Raw genomic sequence first — 11,532 nt, forward strand, 5'->3', positions numbered from 1 at the left:
ATCCTTCTAATTCCAATATCTTGTGCGCAGTCAGGGAAAACCTCAGTTCAGTAGACAGAAACCCTAGGGTTCCACCATGTTAGGGTTCAGGTGCTCCGCCCGCCATTTCAAAAACCTTGCTAATTAGGAAGAATATAGCTAGAACCATGGAAAGAAGAAATACCTCAGTAATATTAAATGTTTTCACTGTCATGAATATGGACACTATGCAGCGAAGTGTCCACACAAGAAATCCAGTAAGAAGCCTACAGGAGCAACAGAGGGTGATTCTCTCACATCACAATTCAAGTTGGATTTCACCCTCAATCCATGCATAAAATTTACTATATGACACAATGCATGGTACTTAGATTTCAGTGCTTCATTTCATATGACAGGAAGTAAGGAGTTCTTTAGAAGCCTAGAGGAGAAGGACCTATACTTACACATAGAACTTGTAGATGATGGGAGGTATATTACAAAAGGGATTGGAACTGTCACCTTTAAGAGGGAGTCTGGTTCCCATCTTCCCCTAAAGTATGCAATGTATTTGCCTGGTTTGAAGAAAAAAATAGTTTTTGTAGGTGTACTTGAAGACTCTGGAATTGATGTGGTATTTAGTAAAGGGAAAGCTTATTTGAAGCATGTTGCTACTAGAAGAGTAAGACAAATTGGTGTTTAGGTTAAAAATATCTACAAGCTAGAGGTGGATGCATGTGCTACATTGAGCGACAAGGAAGAACATGTTTAGGGCCAAGATGTTGGATAGATTTGGCATAGGTTCATGGGACACCTACACCATCTAGCTTTGAAAATCATGCAACAAATCACCACTGGACTTCCAAAATGCACCCTTGATCAAGAAGATGTGTGCAAGGGATGCATTCTTGGAAAATATGTCAAATCCTTCTTCCAAGGCCGAGATAGCAAAGCTAGAGCCTTCTTGGAGCAAGTTCACTTAGATGAGTGTGGACCATTTTCTACACTCTCAGTTGCAAAGCACATGTATTATGTGATTTTTTTAAAATGATTTTTCTCGCAAATGCTTGATATATTTCATGAAGAAGAAAGATGAGGTTTATTCAAAGTTTGTTGAATTTAAAGCCTTAGTTGAAAATGAGACTGGACATAAAATTAAATCCCTAAGAAGTGATAATCAAGGAGAGTATGTGTCTATTTCCTTCAAAGAATTATGTGCCAAGGAGGTTAATAGAAGGGAGCTAACTACACCTCACAACCCACAACAAAATGGGGTGGCATAGAGGAAAAATAGAAGCATTATAGGGCCTGAAAGAGCAATGTTGCATAGCCAAGGACTGACACTATACCTTTGGGCAAAAGCATGCAATAAAACAGTTTATTTGAAAAATAATAGCCCTCATAAGATTCTTGGAATTATCACACCTAAAGAGGCTTTCTCTGGAAGGAAGCCAGATGTATCCCACTTTCACATTTTTGGATCCATGGTCTATTTTCATGTCTCCAAACATAGCAGAAAAAATTTTGAGCCTACTGCAGAGAGGGGGATCTTTGTAGGAAACACAAAGAAACCTCATATTTACCTGGTGTACATGCCTCCACTCAAGATTATTGTGATGAGAAGAGAGGTTAGGTTTGATGAGGAGAATTCCATGAGAAGATATCTAGAGTGAGATCTGACCATTCCACCAGAGGAGGAGTTTCTATCTCCAAAGGAGGAGCCTCAGTGAAATCCACAAGATGTTGTGGAGTAGCCACATGCGGAGGAGCAAAGAGGAGCTAAAGTGGAGGCACCCACTCACACTAATCCTTCTAGAGAAGTAAGGAAGAGAACCAGGGAGGCATACAGATTGGTGCAGGATGCTCAGGATCATGTTGGAGCTCCTAGCTCCTTGGGTAGAAAGAGGATATCACTAGACATATACACCGGATATATGAAACTCATGATATAATTGATTGATTATGAGCCTTCTTCATTTGGTGGGGTAGTTTCCTAGCAGGTGTGGGTAGATTCCATGGTGGAGTATGAATCCATCATGAAGAATGATGCTTGGGAGGTTGTGCCTAAACCTAAGGGAAAATATGTTATTGTCTCGAGGTGGGTGTATAAGGTGAAACATGCAACTTATGGCAGTGTTGAGAAGTATAAGGCCACATTTGTGGCCAAAGGCTTATCACAGGTAGATGGATTTGATTATGAGGAGACATTTTCCCCCATGGAAAGATATTCTTCTATCAGGATGTTACTTGCAATGACAACACATTTTGGGTAGACTATCAACCAAATGGATGTTAAGATTACCTTCCTCAATGGAGTGGTTGAGGAGGAGATCTACATTGAGAAACCAGAGGGATTTGAGACATTTGACAGGGAGACACGTGTGTAGACTTAGTAGAGCCCTTTATGGTCTCAAGCAAGAGCCTTATTCTTGGTACACTCACATAGATTCTTATCTTAGTGGATTGGGCTTCACTAAGAGTGAAGCAGCTGCCAATCTCTACTACATTTTGGTAGATGGAAATTTTCTCATCTTAGCCCTATATGTAGATGATTTGATACTAACAGGAGATGATAGGTTGATCCATTCTTGCAAGGAGGACCTTATAATAGAATTTGAGATGAAGGATATGGGTTTGATGCACTACTTCCTTGGTTTGGAGGTGTGGCAAGGAGATGAAGAGCTATTTTTTGGTCAGGGGAAGTACACCTTTGAAATCCTTCAAAGATTCCATATGTAGGATGGCAAGCCCATGGACACTCCTCTAGCTACTAACTAATGGAAATAGGATGATTCTACAGGAGAGGCAATAGACGACACTATTTACAAACAATTGGTGGTGTCCTTGATGTACTCGTTGAACAAAAGGCCTCATATTTGTTTTTCAGTTAATCAACTTAGTCAGTTTATGGTGGATCCTACCAAGCTTCACTAGAAAGCAGCAAAACATGTTCTCAGATACTCATATACATAGTAGATTTTTGTTTATGGTACAAGAGGACTGATGGAGCTAAGCTCCAAGGTTTCACAAATGACAATTGGGCAGGGAGTCCATTAGCCAAGAAAAGCACATTGAGAGCTATCTTTAATGTTGGGCTAGAAAAAGTTTCTTGGTATAGCAAGAAACAAAGATCTGCAACACTCAACTCCGCAGAGGCCAAGTATATGGTTGCTAGTCAAGTAACATGCGAGGCTATTTGGATGAGGAAGATCCTAGTTGGTCTCTTCAGTCATGGGTGGAACCTACATTGATCCACTCTAATAATCAAAGTTGTATCAAACTCTCTAAAAATCAAGTGTTTCATGATAGGTCCAAGCATATAGAAATCAAGTACCATCACCTGATAGATTGTGAGAATAGTAGGATCATCTTGTTGCAGTACATTCCTACAGAGGAGCAGGATGCAAACATCTTGACAAATTCTTTTTCAAGTGGAAAGTTTGAGTTCCATATGAGTAGGATTGGAGTTGTCAAGAACCCTTTTCTTGCTAAGAGGGAGTGTTAAATTGTAGCAAGAAAAGGTTTCATTTGAATTGTGCGCTAGTCAAATGTAGAATATTGAATTTCCACATCAGCAGGATGACTTGAGTTGTATTTATCAGGAGTTACATGGCCAAATCCCTCAGTTAAATCATTCAATTCAAGTTTGTAGGCTAAAAGTAGAGTTGTGCATGAGTTGATTGCTAAAATATAGAAATTTAGTGGAGTTATTTTTAGTTAAACTCAGTTATCTAAACTCTAGTCGAGAATAGGGTCAGTAGGAGTTCAACTAAGTAGCAGTAATTGTTGTTAACTCAATGATATCTTAGTTAACTAATCCATTTACTAAAAATATCCCTAGTCATGCATGAAATTCAAATTTCCTAGTTTGAGTGGAGGAAAAGCCATAATTTTCATTATCAAATGTATACTATTGAGTGTATAGATTTTGCATTGGAGACGAAGAGAAATTTCTTTAGGAATTGCGCAAGGAAGTAGGAGATTTTCCTATTTTTTTGGAGCTAATTTCTCAAGGATTGTGCAAGGAAATAAGAGGAAAGTTGAGGCCTATTTTGGCTAAGTGTTGGTCAGAGCAGGTCAGAGAGCTGGAGATCAATATTGCAATGCAAGTGTAGCTTCAAGGATTGAAGTAGTCATTATAATAGATCCATATTCTCATATGATTTAATACAAAATAGAGGAGGGGTTTTTCCTAGTTTGGTTCCTGAGGAAAAATATTGTGTTCATTATTATTTTGTGATTGCATGTGTTTCTATTGTATGTTTTCCTTTCCGTTGATTGAGTAGAAGAAATTTGTGTCTATTTTTTTCAGTCTCAATTCATTAGCAACTACAAATTTCGAGCTATTTCTACATGGAATCCAATTGGCTTACGTAAATTTTGAAATTCTTTATAATTAGTCTTCACAATATCGGCCAAATGGTGAGCCTAGTTGTATTATTTCTGAATTCTGACAATTTTCCCTATGCATTCCAACATACTTAACTATACATCCAACACCCTACTTACTGAAGTGATGCATGAGAAAATTATTATACATGTCCATTTGATTGTTGTGTCCTTAATTTTTTCAATTAGGATCCCTTTGGAATTCTTATTTATCATTCCACTAACGAGTTCTGTGAATCAACCCTTTTGTTATCTCAATGGAGCTATCAAACCATAGAAACACATCGTGAAATTTGCTAACCATGAATTTGGTAGCTTCCTTCTTCTATGCATAAAAATATGCAACAAGGGGGGAACCCAAGTAATCTTTAATCCGAACAACATGTAGAAACAGTTTTTCATATGGTCATTCCTTCTCGAACGATGTCCAATTTTTGAAGTTGTTCCACTATTTATCCTATGCAATCCCTTCCAATTTTTCTTATCAGATGTTGTGGGGATGAACCTACAACTCTGCCTTAGTGGATTTATCGAAATGAGCTTGGGTTTTGGACCCCACAAGAGTTTCCACTGTCTATACTTATCTGCACATTGTCGACACTCAGAAGTATTGGTCAAATTATTCAACACTCTAACACATCTGTGTTGGGGTAGCTAGGTTCTGGGAGATTTGATAGCTATGCAAAATCTAGAAGCTCATGGACTGAAATTAGGTGTTCTATTGCAACAATGGTTGAAAATAATATGGGTTGCATACTTAAATTTAAATTTGTTGGTGAAATGTGGTCATCACTGTGGCATACACACCCAAGATTTGGATGTCCAGTTGTTTTTAATCTGGTGGGTGTGAGGCACATGATTGAGTGATAGGTATCTTCTCGGTGGCCACGTATCTTATCAAATTAGTATGTACGTCAAAATTATGGACGAGATTTTCTTTTTTTATTATATGTCAGTGGGCCTGGCCACCATTGTCAGTTATAATTTGTTGGTCTATACTAATGGATCTATTGATTTTATTTCTACGAACACTTGTTCAGTTCCATCGATATTCTTTTTATAGACATTTTTTTATCATAATATTGTTGATATTTCTAGCGTTGCTATGTTCTTCAAATATGTTGATGCCCCTCGTGAAGTATTGGATTTTGGGGTTCGTTATACATATTTGGTTCAATAGTCTACACATATCTTGCTCTTATTCCATACTATGTTTTTAATTTAATATGAAATACCAAATGTTGGTAGTTTATTGCTAGGATAGTTGGTCACTCTTTCTTATTTTTTAACTAAATTCTCTATTGATTTTAGACTTATCTTCTCCTCAATTAATTTTTAAAATGCAACTAATATAAAAAAATTGCAAGGTTAGACCACCACAAAGTGGTTTTGAACCTAACTCGTGCTTATTGGAACCTTGAAGGAGTTTTCACCAATAACCATGCTAATATGGTCATGGATAATATTTTCTCAATCTGGTTCCATTAAAAAAATATTCAAAACAACTTCTCTTTGTGTGTTTTTAGCTATAATACTCTTAAAGGTTGGAAATATTCAATGAAAAAGGGGTATAGCCATATAGTTTCTATTTTCCTAGGCTTCTCTTTGATTCCACTATCATACAATAGAGCTAGGTATCCTCATTTTAAATCATTTGTTTTGATATTTCTATCATGCCATGCCTTCTGTTATTTCTTTTGATATTATTCTTGATGAATTGCATGGAATTGATCTTCTTCAAGTATATGCAATTGATGAAGGCATTCCTTTTCAACTTTATCAATTTCATATTTAAGGATGAATGATACTCTAGTTGCAGTTGTAATAAATTGTAATGGAACTACAACTTCATTCCCATAGACTTCCACATGAAGAAGATCCAATACTTCCTTGAGAAATCATCAATAAAAATGACAAAATATTTGTGTTGGCAGTGGAGGTTGTCGAGAGAGGTCCACAAACATTAGAGTGGATCCTTTCCAAGATTGCATGTGATTTGTTGTCTCGATCACGGAATGTGGATTTTTCATACTTGCCCAAGGTACATCCTTTGCATACATATTGTTGCTCATGTTTTCCTTTGGGGAGGCCAATGGTTATTTGTTGCATAATATTTAAGGTGCGATGATGCAGATGGCTAAGTCTTATGTGCCAAATTTCACTAACATTGTGGCTCTGCACTTTCTCCACCTTACTGCTTAAGGCAACACAATCTTCCACATCTAGCTTATACAAGTTCTTCACACGAACCCTAATCTACTTCACCTATCTTGTGTCTCAAGGATGCTTTCCCTTTGTTGAATATCATATCATAACCATAGTCTTCCAAAACCACAACAAAGATGATATTTTTCTTTAGGCCTCGAATGAACATGACATCCTTGAGTCTCAGAGCAGAGACAGACTCCCTTTTAAAGGTGACTGTACAAATCCCAGTTGCATTGTACCTTCCATCATCACCCAGCTCGATGTGCATATGGAGATGTTTCTCCTCCAAGTCACTGAAAACTCTCTACACCTTGTCATGTGGAGCGATGCACCTGATTCCAAGTACCATGCTCCCCATCATTGCGATGGCCATGCATGTGATAAGGGTTAAGTCAAGCTTGAATCGTGAAGCCAAATCTTCACTTGCTTCTCCTCCCGATGTCTTCTTGCTTGAATTTTTGTGTGGACACTTTGTGGCATAGTGCCCGAATTCATGACAATTGAAGAATTTAATTTTGGACAAATCTGTATTATTACCCCCTTGGCTAGATTCTAGTTTGATTTGAGATTTCTTCCTTTCCACTTCTTTCCCTTTCCAACCAATGCAAATTTTTGTTCATACTCTCCCTTGGATGAAGTCCCATCTCTGGTATTCTACCTTATCTCCTCCTGTACCAAATTAGACTATAAGAGTTCCCAATTCGATAGTTTCTCCCTCCCGTTCACTGAATCTTGGTAGTTATTCTAGATACTGGGAAGGCCTAAAGGATTAGGCTTACCAAGTCATATTCTGCAACATTAACACCAAACCCATCAAGCTCATCACAAACTTGTATGAACCAGCTCATATATTGCAGAATAGTGTCATTCTTCTGCATCCTGATATTTTGAAGTTTATCCTCGAGTGCCAATTTCATATGATCACTGTTATTATGGAATAGATCTATCATTTCCTACCACATTGCATAACGAGTCTCTTTCCCATGGAGATTTGAGACAATGTGGTCTCACACTCCCTCCGAGATTATTCTCCTTGCCTTACAATGTGGTCTCACACTCCCTCCAAGATTATTCTCCTTGCCTTGGCTACATCTTTCTTCCATTGGGCTAGGTTATGTGCATAAAATGTCTATGGTTTTGCAATATCTGTCTTGACATATTCTAGCAATCCATTCTCATCCAACATCACCTCCATGCGATCCTTCCATGCAATGAAATTAGAGTTTCCTTCCAAGGCATACTCTAGTTTCATCCCATTGAAGGTCATCTTCCCAACTCTGAAAAGATCTTGCTACAATGAACTGAAAATTCGAACCTCCTAAGAAACACTTCGAAATTCATGTTCTACTGTGAATCCTACTCTGAGACCATGTGGAGATTATGGTGTAGATTTGTAACTGCTCATGAAATTTTAATCAAAATCACAAGAAACAAACCTATTGTACTACTCCATGGAATTCAATTCACAATTTCGAACATTAATCATGACTGCATTGAGAAATAATACACATGCACACAATATTTTTTCAGGAGAAAGAAATCTGCTAAAAACCCGTATGCCTGTTTGCATTAATCAGATGATGAGAGGTGTATTACAATTGCTTTTCTAACATAAGCATAACCTGCAAGTGAATAACCTATCTCTTTGCTCACTAAGAAGCTCTGACCCAGACTTAATCAATTTCTGGCTTTAGCTGAGCCCATACTTCCTTGCGCAATTCCTGAGGAAATTAGGCCCTTATTATTTAGGAATTTCCTCCAAAATTCTTACGCAATTCCCAAGGTTGATCATCTAAATGCATGCAACACCTGTACACATAAGAATAGTCTACAATTAATGTTACACTGCCTTGGAATATCCACCAGAGCTAGGGAAATCAAATTCTCTGCATGCACTAACTATTTTGGGCTAATTGATCAGTAAACTCAATGATCACTAAGTTAGACTGAAGTCCCACTGCACAACTGACCTTCCACTAGTTCCTTCTGTTAGCACTTCGTAAATTTCTCCAGGCTGAAGAGAGAAATCCCAGAGGTAACCACAAACCTCTTTTGGTTAGAACACTAGCCTTTTCCAACCGGAGGGGGCTCCCTCACTTGAAAGAAGATCAAATTATGTAATCAACAACACTCAAGGACATTTGACAGAGGCCAGGTCTGTAAAGATAAAAAGGATTTAATGAAAATGGTTGATGGACTTGAGAGGGAGGGTCACTGGGCATGGATTCATTTTTCAAAGTTTTACATAAAATTATCAGAACTTCATATTAGACACTTATGAAAACAGAGGTAGGATAGGTACTATTCCAAGTCACAACATTTGGTTATAACATAGGATGAGTTTTGAAAATAATTGGAAATTACACAGAGATATCCAACCAATATGTAATAGAGCATGAATTAAAATTTTGAAACATATATTTCAGGATCAAATATCTAGAGGAACACTATAAAGGAGCACATAGTTAAAGTGAATTCCATTATAGTTTAGAAAAAAGAGCAGTCATCCAGAGAATTAACATAAATGAATTCTGAAAAATTGTCTTGGAAACAATTAGAAGTGAAAATTTGAAATAAAGACATAGTGAATAGAGGCCACAAAAACCTGAAACTCATACCACAAGAATCTCAGCTCAAGTGTCAAATCCCTACACTGATAATTTTATTGCAGCAAGAGAAAAAACATACACATGCCTTCTCTACAAATCCCAACCCTTTTATCTTATTTTTTTCAATTTAAATACATTAGGCATATTGAACAATCAAAATAAGATACAATGTATCTTTCATCCACTTGAGAGGATCGAATCATCTTCAATTTAGAAACATCAATCTTTGAAAGCAAATAACTAGGATAAAACTCAAATAAAACTGGAACATCTTTTCTGATAAAAATAACTTTATATTATATACTTCTCTGATCCCTATCCATTCCTTTCTATCCATATCACCAACATCATTATGTATATCTATACATTTCCACATTTTCAAACCGAAATCCAAAAATTTCATCATTTTGTCAACAAAAACTACGAAAATGGGCCACCAAGTGACACGTGTAACTCCCAAACAATAGAACTTGTGTAAAATATGAGATAGGTTTTTGTATATGAGCTTGTTTTGAAGAAACACCTCACTCAGTTTCTTCAAATTATTCACTAGCTTCTCAGAAACTATTATGAAAAATCATGGCTAAAACGGGAAAATACACAGTCCGAAACATAGGCCTTAAAGAAGCATTAAAAGATCCTAATATATGACACCTGTGCAGAAACTAAAAGAGATTATTGTTATTTGGTATGTTATTGAGAAAAAATTCTTAATTTTTTTTTTAAATTCGGCTCCATGTGGTCGGAATCATCATTTCAAACTGATGACTAAAATATGGTATTTTGTGCAACATTGTGCAACGAATCAAAGTAGCCCTCCATGCTCTGTTTGGTTGCACACCTCCTCTAGAAAAATGGATCAAATGGGTGGATTTAAATGGATGTGTGATGGTTTAGGACTATTTAAGTAGGCTCTCCAACTCTTTCAAACCTTTTAAATGGTTGATACCCACCTGTGCAACAATTGCGCGACGAACATGACTCCCATTAACTTGACACTCCTTCATGCTTTTGGTGAACCCTTTATAGCATAAATTTGACAATGTCAGACAATGACGTTTGAGATTATGACAGAAAGAGTGGTCATAGGCTCAACTTATTCAAAAACTTAAAATTAAAGGACATGAAAAATGTATTTGACGATGAAACCAATGACCTTAACACCTCCAACAGTTAGAACTATTTTAATTGAAAACAACTTGAAATAACTGACCTTGATTGCTACAAATTAGAAATCACACATGCTTAACTGAACTCCAAGTCCTCTAACTTGAATTTACTGAGTAAATTAGGTGACACAAGCCATGTCACACAGGTTAAATACATCCAAGTTGTCTGCTGATGTAGATATCCGAATTTTTTCAATTTGACCAAGGAAAAATCAAATTGAGACTTTCTTGCTGCATTTTTCAACATAATGGAATTTCATAGAGATCATCCTATTCTTTGAAAAATGTCTCATTATTTGATTCTTATTCGACAATCTATGAATAAAGTAGGCCACCATAATCCTGCTTGGTGAATCTTCCTTGTTGTTTTGTTAGTATGATAATGGCCATCTGTAGGAACCTTGTGTGCTTTATCTATAATGTTTTTTCATTCATTCTCTAACACACATCTTCTGAGTACTTCATACGGTCCCAATTTGTACAAATATACATTCATCAATGTGAATTTTATAACTTTCATGGCTAACACTTTTTTCTTCTTTTCTAGGACATCCTTTAGAGCTTTTCATTGATATAGGAATTCAACTATATCAACCAACTTATCCAGTGCGGATTCAATTCTAAACATATGTGCATACATAAGGTCGTTGTTGAATCTAATCAATTCTTCTCCCATGTCAAGTTAGGATAGATGGTATGGTCCAACATTTTTCTTTCTTAACTGAATTGTTACATCGAACTTGAATGCTTGAAATAGTATTATCCATCGACAAATTATACTGTAGTGCATCGATTTATTCACATAACATTTCAAGGTTTGATGATCTATGAAGAATGTAAATGCATTAGCAAGAAGGTAGTGTTAATTTTTTTTAAGAGCAAACATATTTTCTAGTGCTTCTCTTTTTATTGTCAAATAGTTCCTTTTTTCTCTATTTAGTTCCCAATTGGAATATGAATTGTAATGGTTGATTGCATCGCTATCGAGTTGGGCCAATATCACTCCAAGTGCTACATTTGATGCATCAACATGCACATGAAATTTCTTAGTCTAGTAACAGAATTTTATCATAGGTGCATCTACCATATTCACTTTTTATTAATTAAAATGACTCTTAGAATTCTTTGCTCCATATATCTTTGACATATTTTATCAAAAATTTCATTGATAGGAAACATAATATCTGAATAAAATGTTG

The sequence above is a fragment of the Pinus tabuliformis genome, chromosome 4_1, assembly GCF_031772625.1.
Source record: "Pinus tabuliformis cultivar Carrire ecotype Pingquan chromosome 4_1, CPIR1, whole genome shotgun sequence".
Lineage (NCBI taxonomy): Eukaryota > Viridiplantae > Streptophyta > Pinopsida > Pinales > Pinaceae > Pinus > Pinus tabuliformis.